The sequence below is a fragment of the Etheostoma spectabile genome, unplaced genomic scaffold (assembly GCF_008692095.1).
Source record: "Etheostoma spectabile isolate EspeVRDwgs_2016 unplaced genomic scaffold, UIUC_Espe_1.0 scaffold00006330, whole genome shotgun sequence".
Lineage (NCBI taxonomy): Eukaryota > Metazoa > Chordata > Actinopteri > Perciformes > Percidae > Etheostoma > Etheostoma spectabile.
Window position 1 is genome coordinate 41994 of NW_022603358.1, and position 16966 is coordinate 58959.

Sequence of the window (16966 nt, forward strand, 5' to 3'; positions counted from 1 at the left end):
GCTACCTCTCACATGCTAAGCAAGCGTTCTTTATAAGTCACAGTATAGTATGACAAAAATTCATATAATGTCATAAAAATTAATTTAAGAGTATGTCAAAAAATTCATAAAAGTCATAGTATAGTATGACAAAAATTCATAAAATGTCATAAAAAGGCATAGTATAAGTTGAAAAATTCCATCAAAAGTCATAGTATAATATGTTGAAAATTCATGAAAGTCATACTATAGTATGTCAAAATATTTATAAAAAGTCATAGTATAGTATGACAAAAAATCATAAAAGTCATAGTATAATATGTCAAAATATTCATAAAAAGTCATAAAAAGTCATACTATAGTATGTCAAATTAAAAAAAAGTCATAGTATAATGTGTCAAAATTTCATAAAAGTCATAGTATAGTATGTCGAAATATTCCTAAAAAGTCGTAGTATAGTATGTCGTAACAAGTCCAGATTTATAGTTCTTGTTGTAAACCAAGAAGAATTTAAAGTCCTCTGGAGAATGCGGGCATTGATCCCACTACCTCTCGCATGCTAAGCAAGCGCTCTACCATTTGAGCTAATTCCCCTTTTCATAAAAGTATTAAAAAGTCATAGTATAGTATGTCAAAAAATTCATAAAAAGTCATACTATAGTATGTCAAAATATTTATAAAAAGTCTTAGTATAGTATGACAAAAAAGTCATGAAAGTCAGAGTTTAGTATGTCCAAATATTCATAAAATCATAGTTTAGTATGTCAAAAAATTCATAAATTTCATAGTGTAACATGACAAATATTCAAAAAAGTCAAAGTATAATCTGACAAATATTCAAAAAAAGTCATAGTATAACATGTCAAATATTCATATAAGTCCTAGTATAGTATGACAAAATATTCATAAAATGTCATAAAAAGTCAGTATAGTATGTCAAAAATTCATAAAAAGTCGTAGTATAACATGTCAAAAATTCATAAAAGTCATAGTTTAGTGTGACAAAAATTCATAAAATGTCATAAAAAGTCATAATTTAGTTTGACAAAAAAATCCTAAAAAGTCATAGTATAGTATGTCGAAATATTTATAAAAAGTCATAGTTTAGTATGACGAAAAAATCATGAAAGTCATAGTATAGTATCTCAAAAAAGTCATAAAAGTAATAGGATAGTATGTTGAAAAACCTAAAAAGTCACAGTATAGTATGTTCCTAAATATTCCTAAAAAGTCGTAGTGTAGTATGTCGTAAGAAGTCCAAATTTAGTTGTAGTACTAGTAAGTCTTAGTATAATATGTCGAAAATTCATGAAAGTCATAAAAAGTCATAGTATAGTATGTCGAAAAATTAATAAAAAGTCATACTATAGTACGTCGAAATATTTATAAAAAGTTATAGTATAGTATGACAAAAAAATCATGAAAGTCATAGTATAATATGTCAAAATATTCATAAAAATTCATAAAAGTCATAGTATAGTATGACAAAATATTCATAAAATGTCATAAAAAAGTCAGAGTATAATATGTCTAAATATTTCTAAAAAGTCGTAGTGTAATACGTTGTAAAAAGTCCAGATGTATAGTTCTTGTTGTAAAGCAAGAAGAATCTAAAGTCCTCTGGAGAATGCGGGCATTGACCCCACTACCTCTCACATGCTAAGCAAGCACTCTACCATTTGAGCTAATTCCCCCTTTAATTAAAAGTCATTGTATAGTATGTCAAAAGACTCATAGTATGTCGAAAGAATTCATAGTAGAGTATGTCAAAAACTCATAAAAAGTATGTAAAAACTAAAGAAGTCTCTTGGATGAGAGACAAAACATCTGTGGAGGACCTTTTACCAAGTCCAGTTGCCCTTGGCCTAGTTGTGGACTTTTGGGGTAATAGCATGGATCAGGAACCAAACGGCAATATTTGACACGTTTAGACCATGAAGACAGTTATCAGTTTAGTTCCCATCTGGTAGGTGTATTTGTGGACTCAGTTGGACTTTTTGAAGATAATTGCACAATGTTGACCCAATAGTCAGTCTATTTCCCATCTGGCAGGGACATTTCTGGATTCAGGTGGACATTGTGGACAGAAACATTGGTGGATCTTAATTCCCACCATAGGTTTTGGCCTGTATTGCACATTGCCTTCACATCCCACGCAATATATTGCCATTGTCAAGCACATTGCCACCCTGGTGACTTTCTTCCATGTCTCCATGTCTCCATATATTTGGGCTGACAGATGAGAAACCTTCCCTTGTTAACTATGACCTGGATGTCAGAGAAACTATAGCATGACATGTTTAATTCATTATATTATAATTTTTGAGACAGGTCCTACTGAATAGCAGTTGGATCAGTCAGGATGGCCGAGCGGTCCAAGGTGCTGCGTTCAAGTTGCAGTCTTCACTGGAGGCGGGGGTTCAAATCCTACTTCTGACAACAGTGTTTTCATTTGGAAATAATGTCTGAGATGTGATATCGGGAATAAAGTACTTAGCAGTTCTTTGTATTTAAGAGGAAATAAATGTGCGCAAGAAATGCAATTTCAAGTAAAGTGTTTTGTGAGCATCTTTATTGTCAACAGATGTAAAGTTACCATGTGTTTGTACACAGTAGACATATCTACTGCTGTATTCACTGTCTGTGGCAAGTCCTTTAAAACCTGTTCTTGACTTGCTTTTTCCCACATTTCCTCTGAATGCTTAGCTAACTAAATGACTGTTGCTTTTTCATCTTTGTTGTGATTGTTGTGGGCCTTCAATATCACACATGTGGATATTAGGAAAGAAACTGCCTAGCAAACCCTTGAACCACTTTTAAAGGTTCCATGGTTTAATGGTTAGCACTCTGGACTCTGAATCCAGCAATCTGAGTTCAGATCTCAGTGGAACCTGTTTATAAGCCACAGCACAGGTGAAAAAAAATCAAAATTTCAACTTTCCACATCTAGGTTAAAGTAAGCTTACAGGTTTAGTATCAAATGGTGCATTGTCAAGTGATGGTGGTATAGTGGTGAGCATAGCTGCCTTCCAAGCAGTTGATCTGGGTTTTATTCCCAGCCATCGCAGTAGTTTTCATTGTGTGGTTACTTGCTTTATTTGTCAAGAAGTAACCAGAAAGGTTACCTGCCCAACCTGATTTTATAAAATATTAGATCTCTGTTATGGTACAAATAAGGGAACATATCAATCAATCAAGCTGTCTCCACAAGGATCCACAGACACAGGCAGTACACTATGATTTACACTTTGCCCGTGTCTGGTAACTACTACTAACCAATTGAAAAGTTTATAAACATTTGTGCAAACAGGTGTAGCGCTGCTGTCCAGGTTGTTGTGGCCGAGTGGTTAAGGCGATGGACTAGAAATCCATTGGGGTCTCCCCGTGCAGGTTCAAATCCTGCTGACAATGAGAGCCATTCTTTAACAGTGGTAGAAAACCAACAACATATGACATTATACCAAATTGCAGATGTACCTTCATGAATAATATTGTGCTATCTCATTGGTACTGGAAGCCACCAGCCTCCACCAATGTATTTCTTAGCATTTATTATCAGTCTGTGTTACAAGATTAGCAGTAAACGTTGTATTGTCCAGCAGAAAGGCAACAGATATGTTACTTTTTGACTATGAATTATATCATGGCAGTGCAAGCATTTTGCCCAGGTTTGATTTCCAGCCACTGCCGTTGCATTTACAGGTTTTGAAGCTATATACAACAATGACGTTACTTGTTTTACCCAGGTTTCTTCTTTTATTCAATGATATTTTTATTTCCTTCCGGGAGTCATCTCAAAAGGATTAATAAAGATAAGTCCATCTCGGAAAAAAGTCAAAACAACTGAATATCTTCAGGGGATGTAGTTCAGTGGTAGAGGGCATGCTTTACATGTATGAGGACCTGGCATCTCCAGCAGGTATTATGGTAGAGTCTTTAAAAGAGCTGCAGAAGATATTACCTCCTGTGGTAATCTGACTGGTAGGGTTATAGAACGTAGTGGTAGACTAAGACCTCCTGTGGTAATCTGACTGGTAGGGTTATAGAACGTAGTGGTAGACTAAGACTTCCTGTGACACAAACTAAGTGGTATGCTCTCTCTTTTATACCTCAGACTATCAGACAGAAGAACAAGCACTTTAAATGTACATGTTTTACAGTCTCTATTTTACTGTATTTATGTACTAGTACTGTAGTATATTTCTTGTATTGTACTCTAGTTTTTACTGGTGTTACTGCAGGTAACCTGTAACTTTTATTCTTGTGTTTTATGTGTCCTAATGTTTCTTTTTTGTTTTTAACTGTCTATTCATGTGTTTTATCGGTTTTTAATGCTTATGATTTTTAACTGTTTGTACTTGTGTTTTATCTGTTTAACTGATTTTGTGTAAAGCACTTTGAATTGCCCTGTTGCTGAAATGTGCTATACAAATAAAGCTGCCTTGCCTTGCCTATGAGTAAGTTTACTCTTCAGCAGGTGGAGACATTTCACTTAAGACACTTGCAGCAACAGAGGCTTTGTTAAATATCAACAGACTGGATATGGCCTTATTGCTGATACAAAGCATAGGAATTAGCAGAGGTTGGTTTCGATCCATCAACCTCTGGGTTATGGGCCCAGCACGCTCCCGCTGCGCCACTCTGCTGAAAATCACCCCAGATGGGACTCTAACCCACAATTCCTGGCTTAGGAGGCCAGGGCCTTATCCATTAAGCCACAGGGACATTACCTTACCCAAACTCACCAGTTCAGAAGAAATACATATACAGTTCTGGAGACATAATGAAACAGTAACCTAGACCTCTAGATTTTGAAGTGCTTCCCTCTAGGCGTTCAGAGATATTGCATTCACAAGAATTGGATGGACAGACATGAGGAGACAGTCACCTTGACATTGAACCTTTGACCTCCAAAATCTCATCAATTGATTTGCGAGTTCATGTGAATGTTTTTGCAAACTTTGAAGAAACACAAACATGGGCGTTGTGATAAGGTGGTGCTGTTAATCGTTGTTTCTGAGATCAACAATACCTTCCGAAGTTGAATAGCTATTGCATACCCGGTAATATTAGAGAAGAGCTCTCGTTGGCACTGTAGACGGACAATTTAGAAAATGAAGTTACTTTACACTTTAAACTGTTACATCTCCTCTAAATCACCATATGCACATTTTCAAGCTTCGTTGGCACGCCAACCACCACCTACAGTAGGTAAATCACTGGCTAGCTATGCATGAGTACCTCATACCTTTTACCAGGTTCAGGAGGTTAATAGTTATGGTCAAATGAAGCTTCATTAAGCTTTCTGAACAATGTTCTTCATTTTCTGAACGCATTCACTCTGTAGTGTTTTATTATTGGTTGTGCATCTGTGATTGCCCTAGAGGTCTCTCAGTCCAGAACCTCTCCCGCTCATCTTTGTTAGTTTTACACTGTCCAGCATAAATCACTGACACCATACCTCACACTCATCCATGCATACACCTTGCATACATGTATACAACCTTTGCACACAGTCTTTTGTCTCCCCTTTTCATGGGGTCATGACAAAGCATCTAGGGTCAATTTTAGCCTTGGTGTGAGTACATAGGTTTCCACATACAATGTTTTTATTAAGATTGACGACCAAATTGTTAGTATTTCTAAAATTTTGCGAACCATTGCAATACCTTTCAAAGCCTTGTTGGCGCAGTAGGCAGCGCGTCAGTCTCATCATCTGAAGGTCGTGAGTTCAGCCCTCACACGGATAAAACAAGAAAAACACAACTGATGCTGAAAATACAGTGACATTCAAGTGGTTCAACACTAGCACATAAATGGAATTTGTCATTCTTTGGTTAATTCTGAGATTGATACAATGAAAGGAATTATTTAAGAGTGGTAGCAAACCAATGAAAAGTTTCCTAGAACATATGTGATATGTCCTTGGACATACTATCCAAGCAAGGAGATGAGTACAGAGATTTGGGTGCTAGCAAGATGGATGTAGGTTGCCCATTGTTCATTTAGACTTACCAGCAACATTGTTATTATACAAACCTGCTTGAAAAGCCACAATTCTATTTAAAGACTTGTGCATGGAACACACATGATATGGCAGTGTCTTAACGGTTCAGGCATGTCAAATGGACAACTCGTGGAACGGAATATGCAACTCTACGCCTGAACAGGGGCTTGAACCCTGGACCCTCAGATTAAAAGTCTGATGCTCTACCGACTGAGCTACCCAGGCTTCGAAAGCAACTGGATGTGGAAAAAACAATCTCCTGAGACCATTGAGATGTTGCCATGATCATGGTCTTCTGGACAGCAGGAGGGTAGACCACGATTTGCACATTGCCTGAGAACACCAATTGTTATTGCACAAACTGGTTGAAAATTGGCCAAATTGGCCAAAAAGGTTAAAAAGCTCAAAGTCACAACTCATATTGGCCACTAGCAGACTGTGAACATACTGCAAACCTGCATGACAGATGACGATAGTGAGCACTTCATACATATCCCACAATAAAGCTGTCGCCCTACCAAGGACTTGAGCTGTGGTATACTTTTTCGCTCAAAACGTTGATAACCTAATTCAAACAACACGGCTCTAGACGAGTAATCTTTACTGCTGGTGGGTACAAAAAAACAACTCTCCCTCTTGTTCCACTTCTATACTCTTAGCCCTCGTGACAGGAAAAATGCACCAGATGACATTCTATCCAAGCAGGGAGATGAGTACAGAGATTTGGGTACTAGCAAGATGGATGTAGGTTGCCCATTGTTCATTTAGACGTACCAGCAACATTGTTATGATGCAAACCTGCTTGAAAAACAAAGCCGCAATTCCTTTTAAAGACTTATGCATCAACCACAAATTATGTAGCAGTGTCTGAAGTGTTTAGGCATGTCAAATGGACAACTTATCTAGCAGAATATTCAACTCTACAGCTGAACAGGGACTTGAACCCTGGACCCTCAGATTAAAAGTCTAATAGTCTACCGACTGAGCTACCCAGGTTTCCAGAACAAATGGTTGGGGAAAAAATCATATCCCGAACTACAAATTGAAATGCAAGTAAATGAAGACCATTAAGCTGTTGCCATGAACACAGTCTTCTGGACAGCAGGAGGGTAGACCACGATTTGCACATTCCCTGAGAACACCAAATGTTATTGCACAAACTGGTTGAAAATTGGCTAAATTGACCAAAACGGTTAAAAAGCTCAAAGTCACAACTCATCATGGCCACTAGCAGACTGTGAACATACTGCAAACCTGCATGACAGATGACGATAGCGAGCACTTCGTACATATCCCAGAATCAAGCTGTTGCCTTATCAGGGACTTGAGCTGTGGTATTCTTTTTCGATGAAAACGTTGATAACCTAATGCAATTTTACGGCTCTAGACAAATAAACTTTATTGCTGGTGAGTACAATAAAACAACTCTCCCGCTTGATCCGCTTCCTCTTGACGGGAAAAATCCACCAGATGACTTGCCATCCAAGCAGGGAGATCAGCACAGAGATTTGGGCGCTATCAAGATGGATGTAGGTTGGCCATTGTTCATTTAGAGATAGCACCGGCATTGTTATGATGCAAACCTGCATGAAAAACAGCCACATTTATTTTTAAAGACTTGTGCATGTTACTTACATGATACAACAGTGTCTGAAAGTGTTCAGAATTGCCAAAGTGTACAACTCATCCAGCTCATCCAGAACTCTGCCAATTTTGCTCAATTTGGCCTTAATTGTTTCTGGACATCTGTTCTTTTTAAACAATTAAAAAGCAGGCCGGTTAGCTCAGATTGTTTGAGTGTGGTGCTAATAATGCTATGCACCCGCAGACACTTTAGGGGTGATAAAATCACCAAACCCTACGCCCAAAATCATCTATATCCACCTTTTGTTTGCACAAATAGGCCATTTACGCAAGTGCAGAAGTTCTTGTATCTCAAAGGCATATGAGGTTGCATACTGATGGAGAGAAGGAGGAGGAGAGAGGTACCTAGTGCATCATGGGAAGTCCACCGGTAGTCTAGGCCTATAGCAGCACAACTAAGGGATGGTTCAGGACTCACCCGAGCCAGCCTTAACTATAAGCTTTATCAAAGAGGAAAGTCTTAAGCCTACTCTTACATGTGGAGATGGTGTCTGCCTCCTGAACCCAGACTGGAACCTGGTTCCACAGGAGAGGAGCGTGATAGCTGAACGCTCTGGCTCCCATTCTACTTTTGGAAAACCTGTTCTTGACTTGCCTTTTCCCACATCCTCTGAATGCTTAGCTAACTAAATGACTTAAGTTGGCCAATAATTGTTGCTTTTTCATCTTTGTTGTGATTGTTGTGCGCCTTCAATATCATATCATATCAATATTATGTGGATATTATGAAAGAAACTGTCAAGCAAACACTTTCAACACTTTTAAAGGTTCCATGGTGTAATGGTTAGCACTCTGGGCTCTGAATCCAGCGATCTGAGTTCAAATCTCAGTGGAACCTGTTTTTAAGCCACAGTATAGGTGAAAAAAATCAACCTTTCAACTTTCCCCATCTGGTTTAAAGTGAGCTTACAGGTTTAATGTCCTCTGCCAGTTAGACTGTAAACAGTATGTTGGTGGGGGCATGTTGAGGAGTCACCTGGTTGTTAATGTAACTTGAAGAAGCTCCACATTTGATGGTATTGATTGGAAGTGATAGGCTTTGAGTTACATGGGGGATACGCACTTTGCATTCAGTCTCGTAATCACCATAAAAATTAGGTATCACTGAAATTTGAACTTGTGTTGCTGCAGTCAGAGTATACAGTGCTCATCCTGAATGGGCCAGTATAGTAAATCAAAACGGCTTGTTGAATATTCTATTAGCTTTGGAACCCCCCTTTCCCCACAGCTTTCAATTGTCAGATATGGGTGGGGGAGTGGGCACTGTGGCCAACCCTTTCTGTGTAAAAAAAAACTTCTGCGGAAGACATTTTACCAAGTCCTGTCACCCTTCAAGGTTCAAGTAGTCTTTATAATCCCCGGGGGACAATTTGTTGTGCAGCAGCATGTAACATAAATAACACACAGGTTATACAATACAACAGCCATACAGAGAGCCATACAGAGAGCCATACAGAGAGCCATACAGAGAGCCTTTATCAATTTTTCATCACGGAAATGCAGCTCCAGTATGTCATTGACTAGAAAAGCAATGGTTATGGAATTGTTTACTCAATGGTAAAATGAAAAGAGTAGAACGTACGACAGATGATAAGATAGAATAGTAAGATATTTGTGTTAAAATGTAAGGAGTAAAAGTAAAACTCAAAAAAAAATTAATAGTCAAATACAGTAAAATATCTGAAAAATCTACTTGAGTACAGTAACGAAGTATTTGTACTTTGTAACTTCCCATCTGTGGTATCCCAGTAAAAGGTCCAAAGGTCCAAATCTGCCGACAACAAAAGGCATCCCATAACTGTGGTAGTACAGCATTGACAGATGGATTATTGTGGGCGTCCTTACATCCAGTGGTGGTGGTATATTGGTGAGCGTAGCTGCCTTCCAAACAGTTGACGGGGTTCAATTTCCAGCCATTGCGAAAGCTCAACTTTAATGCAAAAAAACGAATCCATTAATTTGCTATTTGTAAACTGGATTACTGCAATTCTTTATTATCAGGAAGCTCGAAAAAGACAATGAAACACTCTTCAGCTGATCCAGGATGCTGCAGCACGTGTTCTGACAGGAACCAGGAAAAGAGATCACATCTCTCTTGTTTTAGCTTCTCTGCATTGGCTTCCAGTAAAATCTAGAATAGAATTTAAAATCCTACAAAGCTCTCAGGCACCATGCCTGAAGATGAAGAGCTTTGTAGGATTTTAAATCTTATCTTATCTTAAAAGAGCTCATAGTACCTTTCTGCCCCACCAGAGCACTGAGCTCCCAGATACTTTGGGTTACTTGTGGTTCCTAGAGTTTCTAAAAGTAGAACGGGAGCCAGAGTGTTCAGCTATCAGGCTCCTCTCCTGTGGAACCAGGTTCCAGCTATACAGTACTATGATGTTTGTGGTTTATATGTTATGTGTGTTTTAATCTTTGTACAGAAGTAGTTTGTTGATTCTCTTATTTTCCTCCCTGGTGTAAAAACCTTGTATAGTCAGTAATTTCTTGTGCTAAACAATATTATTCATTACCTAAAGACATATTGTTTTGTTGAGCTCAATAATGTAATAAAGTTGGCATGTATTATATTAATTGGCTTCATTTCAATATTATTCCAATTATAGTGTACACACTGCTGAGCATATGACTTGCCTTTATACACCCTACTTCCCTGCAAATGACTTTGATCTACTTGCTTTTAGAGAAAAGAGAACTAAAAATGTTGGTTTTACCTGTCATACATTGTTTAAAGAAAAGAAAATTATTTATTACTAAACAATACTTATTATAAAGACTAACTTTTAATATTGACCAAATATAGCACGATTACTAAATGTATGCAGTACTAAAAACAGATATATTGTTCAAAAGTCAATCTAAACGTTATAAATTATTTGTTTAAATTGTTTCCCAACCTTACTAATATCTTATTCCTCCAAAACTTTGTTTAGTAGAACAATAAAGTTGTGGACAGTGTAATTGGATCTTCTGGCACTAGGTGGGGATGGAACCTAAGATCTGGTGCTAGGTGGGGATCGAACCTGTGACCTTTGAATCTACGTTAAACTTCCCTTATTTCCCAGAAACATTCCAATTTCAGCAATTAAATTAAAATCTGACTTAATAGAAACTATAAACTCTTACACTATGTGTGTAATTTAGCATCTTTCTCATCTTTTCTCTAATTTCTTCTTTTTCCTCCTTTCCTTTTTTCCTTCTCCCGCCCTCTTCCCCTTTTCCTCTTCTTCCCCCCCCCCCCCCCCCTTACAGACTATTGTTCCCCAGCTTTGGCGCAGTAGGCAGCGCGTAAGTCTCATAATCTGAAGGTTGTGAGTTCAACCCTCACACGGGGCAAATACTTCAAAAACAAAAAAAAGCATAACTGATGCTGAAAATACAGTGACTTTCAGGTGGTTGAATACTGGGACAAGCACATGACTGGAAGTTGTTTTTCTGTGGTTATTTCTGTGATTGAGACAACGAAAGGCATTCTTTAAGGGTGGTAGCAAACCAATGACTCATCACAGCATTAAAAAAACGCAGATGTGCCTTCATTAACAATATTGTGTTATCTCATAGGTACTGGAAGCCACCCGTCTCCATTAATGTATTTCTTATCATTTATTTTCAGTGTGAGTTACAAAATTTGCAGTGAACATTGTACTGTCCAGCAGAAAGACAGCAGGTGTGTTACTTTTCAACTATGATTTATACCATAGCAGTGCAATCATTTTGCCCAGGTTTGACTTCCAGCCACCGCAGTTGCATTTACAGGTTTTGAAGCCATATACAACATTAACATTACATGTTTTACCCAGGTTTATTCTTTTATGCAGTGATATTTCATCCCAAAAGGATTAATAAAGATAAGTCTAAGTCTATCTCAGAAAAAAGTCAAAAAAAAATCTGAATATCTTCAGGGGATGTAGCTCAGTGGTAGAGCTCATGCTTTACATGAATGAGGACCTGGCATCTCCAGCAGGTATTATGGTAGAGTCTTTAAAAGAGCTGCAAAAGATATTACCTCCTGTGGTAATCTGGTGGACAGCACAACAAGGACTTTAAACGTACATGTTTTTCTGAAAGAGCTGAAGATTTGAATGGTTTAAATAACTGAAAGAGCCAAAAAAACATATGTAATGAAAACTAAACAGAATAGCCTTCCCACAATGAAATGTGTTTGAGTACACTAGCTCAGGGGTTCTTAACCTGGGGGTCTGGACCTCCAAGAGGGTCGCACTTAATTTGTAGGGGAATAGGTAGTTAGGGAGAAAACATTTTTAGACTGGGGAATGGTTTTTACATTACCAAGTTTGGCACCTGGAACCGAAAAAAGGGTCTGAAGGTGGGTCAAGAACACAAATAAAAATGGAAAGACAATTGAACAGTTTTAAAGTATCAGTTGTCTGGACAAGTTGGGCCTCAATGAAGAGTCCTTCTGCAGACTGGTTGCATCTCCATGTGTCTGACACGAGTAGAGCGTTACAGCAATTTTAACAAGAACCACCGTTGACATGTTAGCGACAGCCAGACTCCAGTGTGCACCTCTAGTTTCCAATTCAGTTATGCTTTGGACTCACGCCATGCCCACCAGGTGGGGCATTAATAACCTCTTGAAGCACACTGGAAAATATATGATTTTCTCGCCTAAATTTTTACCCCCTAAAACATGCTGCAGTTTCCACATGCTTTGGCCCTCTGGGATGACCCTGAGTTCATTGTGAAGCTAACACTCTCAGCTTGTTGTTTCTAGTGGCATTGTGACACTAGGCCTTACTGACACAGAGCTACAGAGGTTAGAACACAGAATTTCTATTTCCGTCCAAGTAAATCATCTAAAAAAGCATATTACAACTGCTATATACTAAAATAGTACCCTAGCCACATGTCTCAACTTAGAACAGAAAAAATCCAGAAGAAAATTGCTTATAAAATGGATTTTATATGAATGTTTTTCTACAGATATGTCTGTGCGTTTGTCTAATTTCTTATTTCTAAAAAAGCCCAAAAAGTGCTAAATACAAAACTTCTGAAATACAAAAACACATCCACATCACTCACACACATGCCTAAAATAAGTAGATACATAGATTTATAGGAATAAGTAATCATAATTTGATGAAATGTTGAAATGCTATAAGAAGGCCATATTTTTGGCTTTCAGACAGTTGGAGTGAACTCAGGGATAGGTTTTTGTTGGCCATGTCTGGTACCATTCAACTCGTCTCTTTACTGGCTATACAGGGATGCCAGTTTTATGCCCTTATGTTCTAATTGGTGGCTTCTACTGTCATTCTTTCCCACGTGGGCCCAATGGGGGCTGTACGATATGATTGGCTTAGTTTGAGTGTATCTCTTGATAGAATCATGCTATTGGTTGGCAACCAGCTTCATTCGAACGTGCTGGCACTACGGATTACAATGATGTGTCGGCATGATTTCTAGCGCGCACAGGGAAAAAGTTACACGCGATCAAAACCGAGAAATGATGCACTATCTAGATTTTTGAACGTCGAAACTTGGCCAGAAACTACAAGATTGTGAGGGGACCAGATAATTATGGATTACAAGGCTTGGATATTCTAATAGTTTGACATGTTTACGAAGGAGGAAAACAATGTTTTCGGCGATCTTTCACCGCTGTGATTAAAGACACGAGCAGACAGGTATGGATGCAGATTCATTTTATACTTAAATATGTCTGTCTTGCTTTACTTCAGAACATGATTATAACCGTTGTGAGTCACCTTATTGCTTGTGTGTGGGCTCGATGGAATCATGAGACTTTAAGCTTTCTAACGATGTATGACTTGAGCGTGTTTATGACGGATTATGCAAGTAATAACGTCCTTTTATGGTGCGTTTTAATTTCAAACCACCAGTGGTACATTGTACACTAGCTAACTAAATATTTATACATGTGTTTTAATCTCAGAGTTGAAATTGAACCTTCCAACAGCAAAATCTACACAAATGTGTATTTCCTGTCTGGGTAGCTGAATCTTTAAGATGCTTGCCTCAATGCAGAGTCTCTAGAACTGTGGTTGCAGCGTGGATGTGTAGTCTTGTCGCCATTTAGCAGCCGTGTGTGACACAAGCTGAGCTTTACAGCACAGACAAGCTTCCCTAGTCACTCACTGGAATAATGTGTGACTCAAGTCAGAAATGGCATATCTGTGAGCTAATGACATGCCTGGTTTATAGTGGCCCATTTTAATAAATATTGGCACAGAAACCCAGTTCAATAGGTTTATTCACAAAATCAGTCAGAATCAGTGGTTGACTTTACATTCCTTTTGAAAAAGGACTCGTGAATCTTCCCAAGGGATTACATAAACAGAGAAGGTGCACTTAAGTTCCTGAAATATAAAAAGCAAACAATTAGTGAATCTTTAACATTTGACATTGATGCACTGGGGCAGACCAGTGTTGGGCTTTAAGGTGTTCTTCCCCTGAGTTTCAAACACAACCTGAAGTCTCACACTTGCCTTGGGTTCAGAGTTGGAATCACAGTCGCTAGCAGCAGCATTGCCTTTGACAGCAGCAGTGTTGCCGGTCTTGCACGTTGTACGTCCCAGGAGCATTTCCAGGAAGTAGTTAAATCCTCCGACGGTCTAAAGTGACAGGAAACAGGACTCAGACATGTGAGCACCAATAATAAAACAACGCAAGTCATTGAATATGAAAGGATTAAGGCTAATGTCAAAAAGAAGAAAGTCATGAGTTCAGAGATTAACAAATTTGACATTGGCCCTAATCCTCTTCCGTAGAAGAAAAGTACTTTTACGTTACCTGAACTTGAGCCGATGTTATGTCCAGAATTGCGTAATTAAACAGGTCTTCTGTGTTGGCTTTGTTGAATTCAACCACAGCAAACTGTGCCGCTTCTAAAACATCAGTGCGGTTCACCGGGACTTCTTGTGGGCTACCGGGAGGCAGAGGAGGAGGAGATTGTCCAGTTACAAAGCGGCCGGTGAAAGCAGAAACAAAAACGCAAAACCAGACAAACAGCATGATCACAACAGGTTGTTCTGCAGTAGTTATTAGGAGTCCTGGTATCGGTTCTGAGTGGACTAGTTCAAAGCCGAGTTAATATACCGTCTAGAGAAACATACACACACCTGTTTCCTATCTGTTGATGAACACCCACACAGGTGTTTCCACTTAATCTGGCTGATTAGACCACACCCCAGGACTCTGTGGGTTTCCTTTTGGTGCGTTCACACCACCTGGGAATATCAGGGACCGACCCCATCAGTACATTGTTTTTCAGAATGCCAGCAAATGTCTAATAAGGGAGAACTCCCAGTCTGGGGAAACTTCCGGATTGGTGGAATGGGGCTTAATAGGGAGTGAACAGATGTGTGTTCCTCTTTTCTGTCATATTGGCGTTTGGCATAACAACTTGTTGCATTACTGCCACTAACTGTTGGGCGTAGCCTAGAGCATCAGGTGTGTGAAAACATGGAGGCCACAATGACAAAGGACACCCAAAGCTCTTTAATTAGGCATTACGGTCCTCACTACAGTGTGTACAAGAGCTCAAAACATAGACCTACTTGACTTGTCTTGGTTTACCGTTTACTGGCAATGGCACTGTGGGAATTTTGTATATTTCTGAAACGTTTCTAACCATTCAACACATGAACGTACGTCAGTTGTCAACATGTCACCAACTGGGAAACTGTTCTAGCAAAACCTAGCCCCAGTTTCCCACCTCTGACTCCCACATGAGTGATGTCAATGATGACCTTTTCACTGGGAAAAATGTTTTTTTTCCAATGCCCATGATGTCCACTGATTGATTAGGCCCGTACAAATGAGACCTTTATCATTCTTATTGGTCATAAAAAGATTTGACATAATACATTCTGTCTGATGTGGTGGTGAGTGGGACGGGGGCCCCACAGGGGACTGTGCTGTCTCCTTTCTGTTCACCTTATACACCACAGACTTCCAGCACAACTCAGAGTCATGTCACCTACAGAGGTTATCTGATGACTCTGCAGTTGTTGGGTGTATAAGGGATGGACAGGAGGGGGGGTACAGGGCACTGGTGGAGGACTTTGTGGAGCCAGCGACACAAACAGACTGAACAAACTGATCAGGAGGCTTGCACATTGTGTTTTCCCATCCTGTATATATTTGAATATTTGTTTTAATATTTTATTCTTATATTTTATTCCTATTACTATTATTATTATTTATTATTTCATGTATACTGTATACTATGTATATTTTTTCCTAGTATCTCATTTATATTTATATTCTGTGTTGTGTGACTAATGTACGTGTGCTACTGTGACACCGTAATTTCCCATTTTTTTGGGATCAATAAATATCTGTCTATCTTAATGCTGTTACAATATTCTAATAATCAATAATGCCAGAGAAAAATGACAAAGAGTGATAACATTTTTAATAAAGTACTGGCATTTTTCAATAAAGTATTGCCTTTTGACTTGCAAAAGTTTTGTTCCAATAACATTAACAAGCATACCGTTAGTTACGTCCCTGTGTTTGTCACGATGTGGAGAACTTGTGAAGGCAGGTAGTGTGGCCGAGTGGTCTAAGGCGCTGGATTTAGGCTCCAGTCTCTCTCGAGGCGTGGGTTCAAATCCCACCACTGCCGTTTGCAAATGTTGAACCGCTGGAAAGCATTCAGTGTGAGGATGCACAGTTGTTGCTTCTGTGGAACTCTTAGTTCATATTTTGAAGTAACTAAAGTCATCTGTACGCACAAGGACAACTCACTTGTAAGTGTTCAACGTGAAATACTCATTCATTGCCATTCATAGTCGATAACTGTGACTGGATGCATGTCGGCCATCCCGGTAGCGATACGCTACCTATACCATCCTGAGAAAGGTTTATGTTATATGCTCTTATACTAACGTGTTCATATGATTTGATAATTTTCACAATGTTTGAAATCATCAGTTAACCTAGCCATTCTACATTGCACACCAGGTTTATAAGACGGTAAGACTTCCGGGGTGACAGGAAGTGACCCGTATTTAAATGATAAAAATTGTAACCCTCAATATAGCTTGTGGTGTGTTTAAACGTATATCACCATCTTATCACAATGTCCATGCTTGTGTCCATGCTTGTGTCTTTGTTATGCAAATTCTCTGGAAGTCTACTTATTAAGACAATGCGTTCCCCTGTTTCCCTATTGATTATAAAACACATGCCTGAGATTGTTGATCTCAGAAATAACAATAGAATCACAACTTCCATTCATGTGCTTGACCACCTGCAAGTCACTGTATTTTCAGCATGAGTTGTGTTTTTTTTGTTTGCAAATCTCTTAGAAGTCTAGCCTACTTATTGAGAGGATAATTTCAC

At 38.7% G+C, this 16966-nt stretch overlaps 1 long non-coding RNA gene and 2 other non-coding genes across 3 annotated transcripts; 1 reads left to right on the top strand and 2 right to left on the bottom strand.

The window, feature by feature from the left end:
- Positions 1-4558: 4558 nt before the first annotated feature.
- Positions 4559-14755, bottom strand: LOC116677996 (uncharacterized). The gene is made up of 3 exons (XR_004329141.1): positions 14408-14755; positions 14083-14085; positions 4559-4581 (listed from the first exon to the last, which is right to left on the bottom strand). It is a non-coding gene; the product is annotated as an uncharacterized LOC116677996 (long non-coding RNA).
- Positions 6139-6211, bottom strand: trnak-uuu (transfer RNA lysine (anticodon UUU)). The gene has a single exon. It is a non-coding gene; the product is annotated as a tRNA-Lys (tRNA).
- A 1410-nt stretch (positions 14756-16165) lies between the features above and the next one.
- On the top strand, positions 16166-16247 carry trnal-uag (transfer RNA leucine (anticodon UAG)). Its single transcript has one exon. It is a non-coding gene; the product is annotated as a tRNA-Leu (tRNA).
- Positions 16248-16966: the final 719 nt, after the last annotated feature.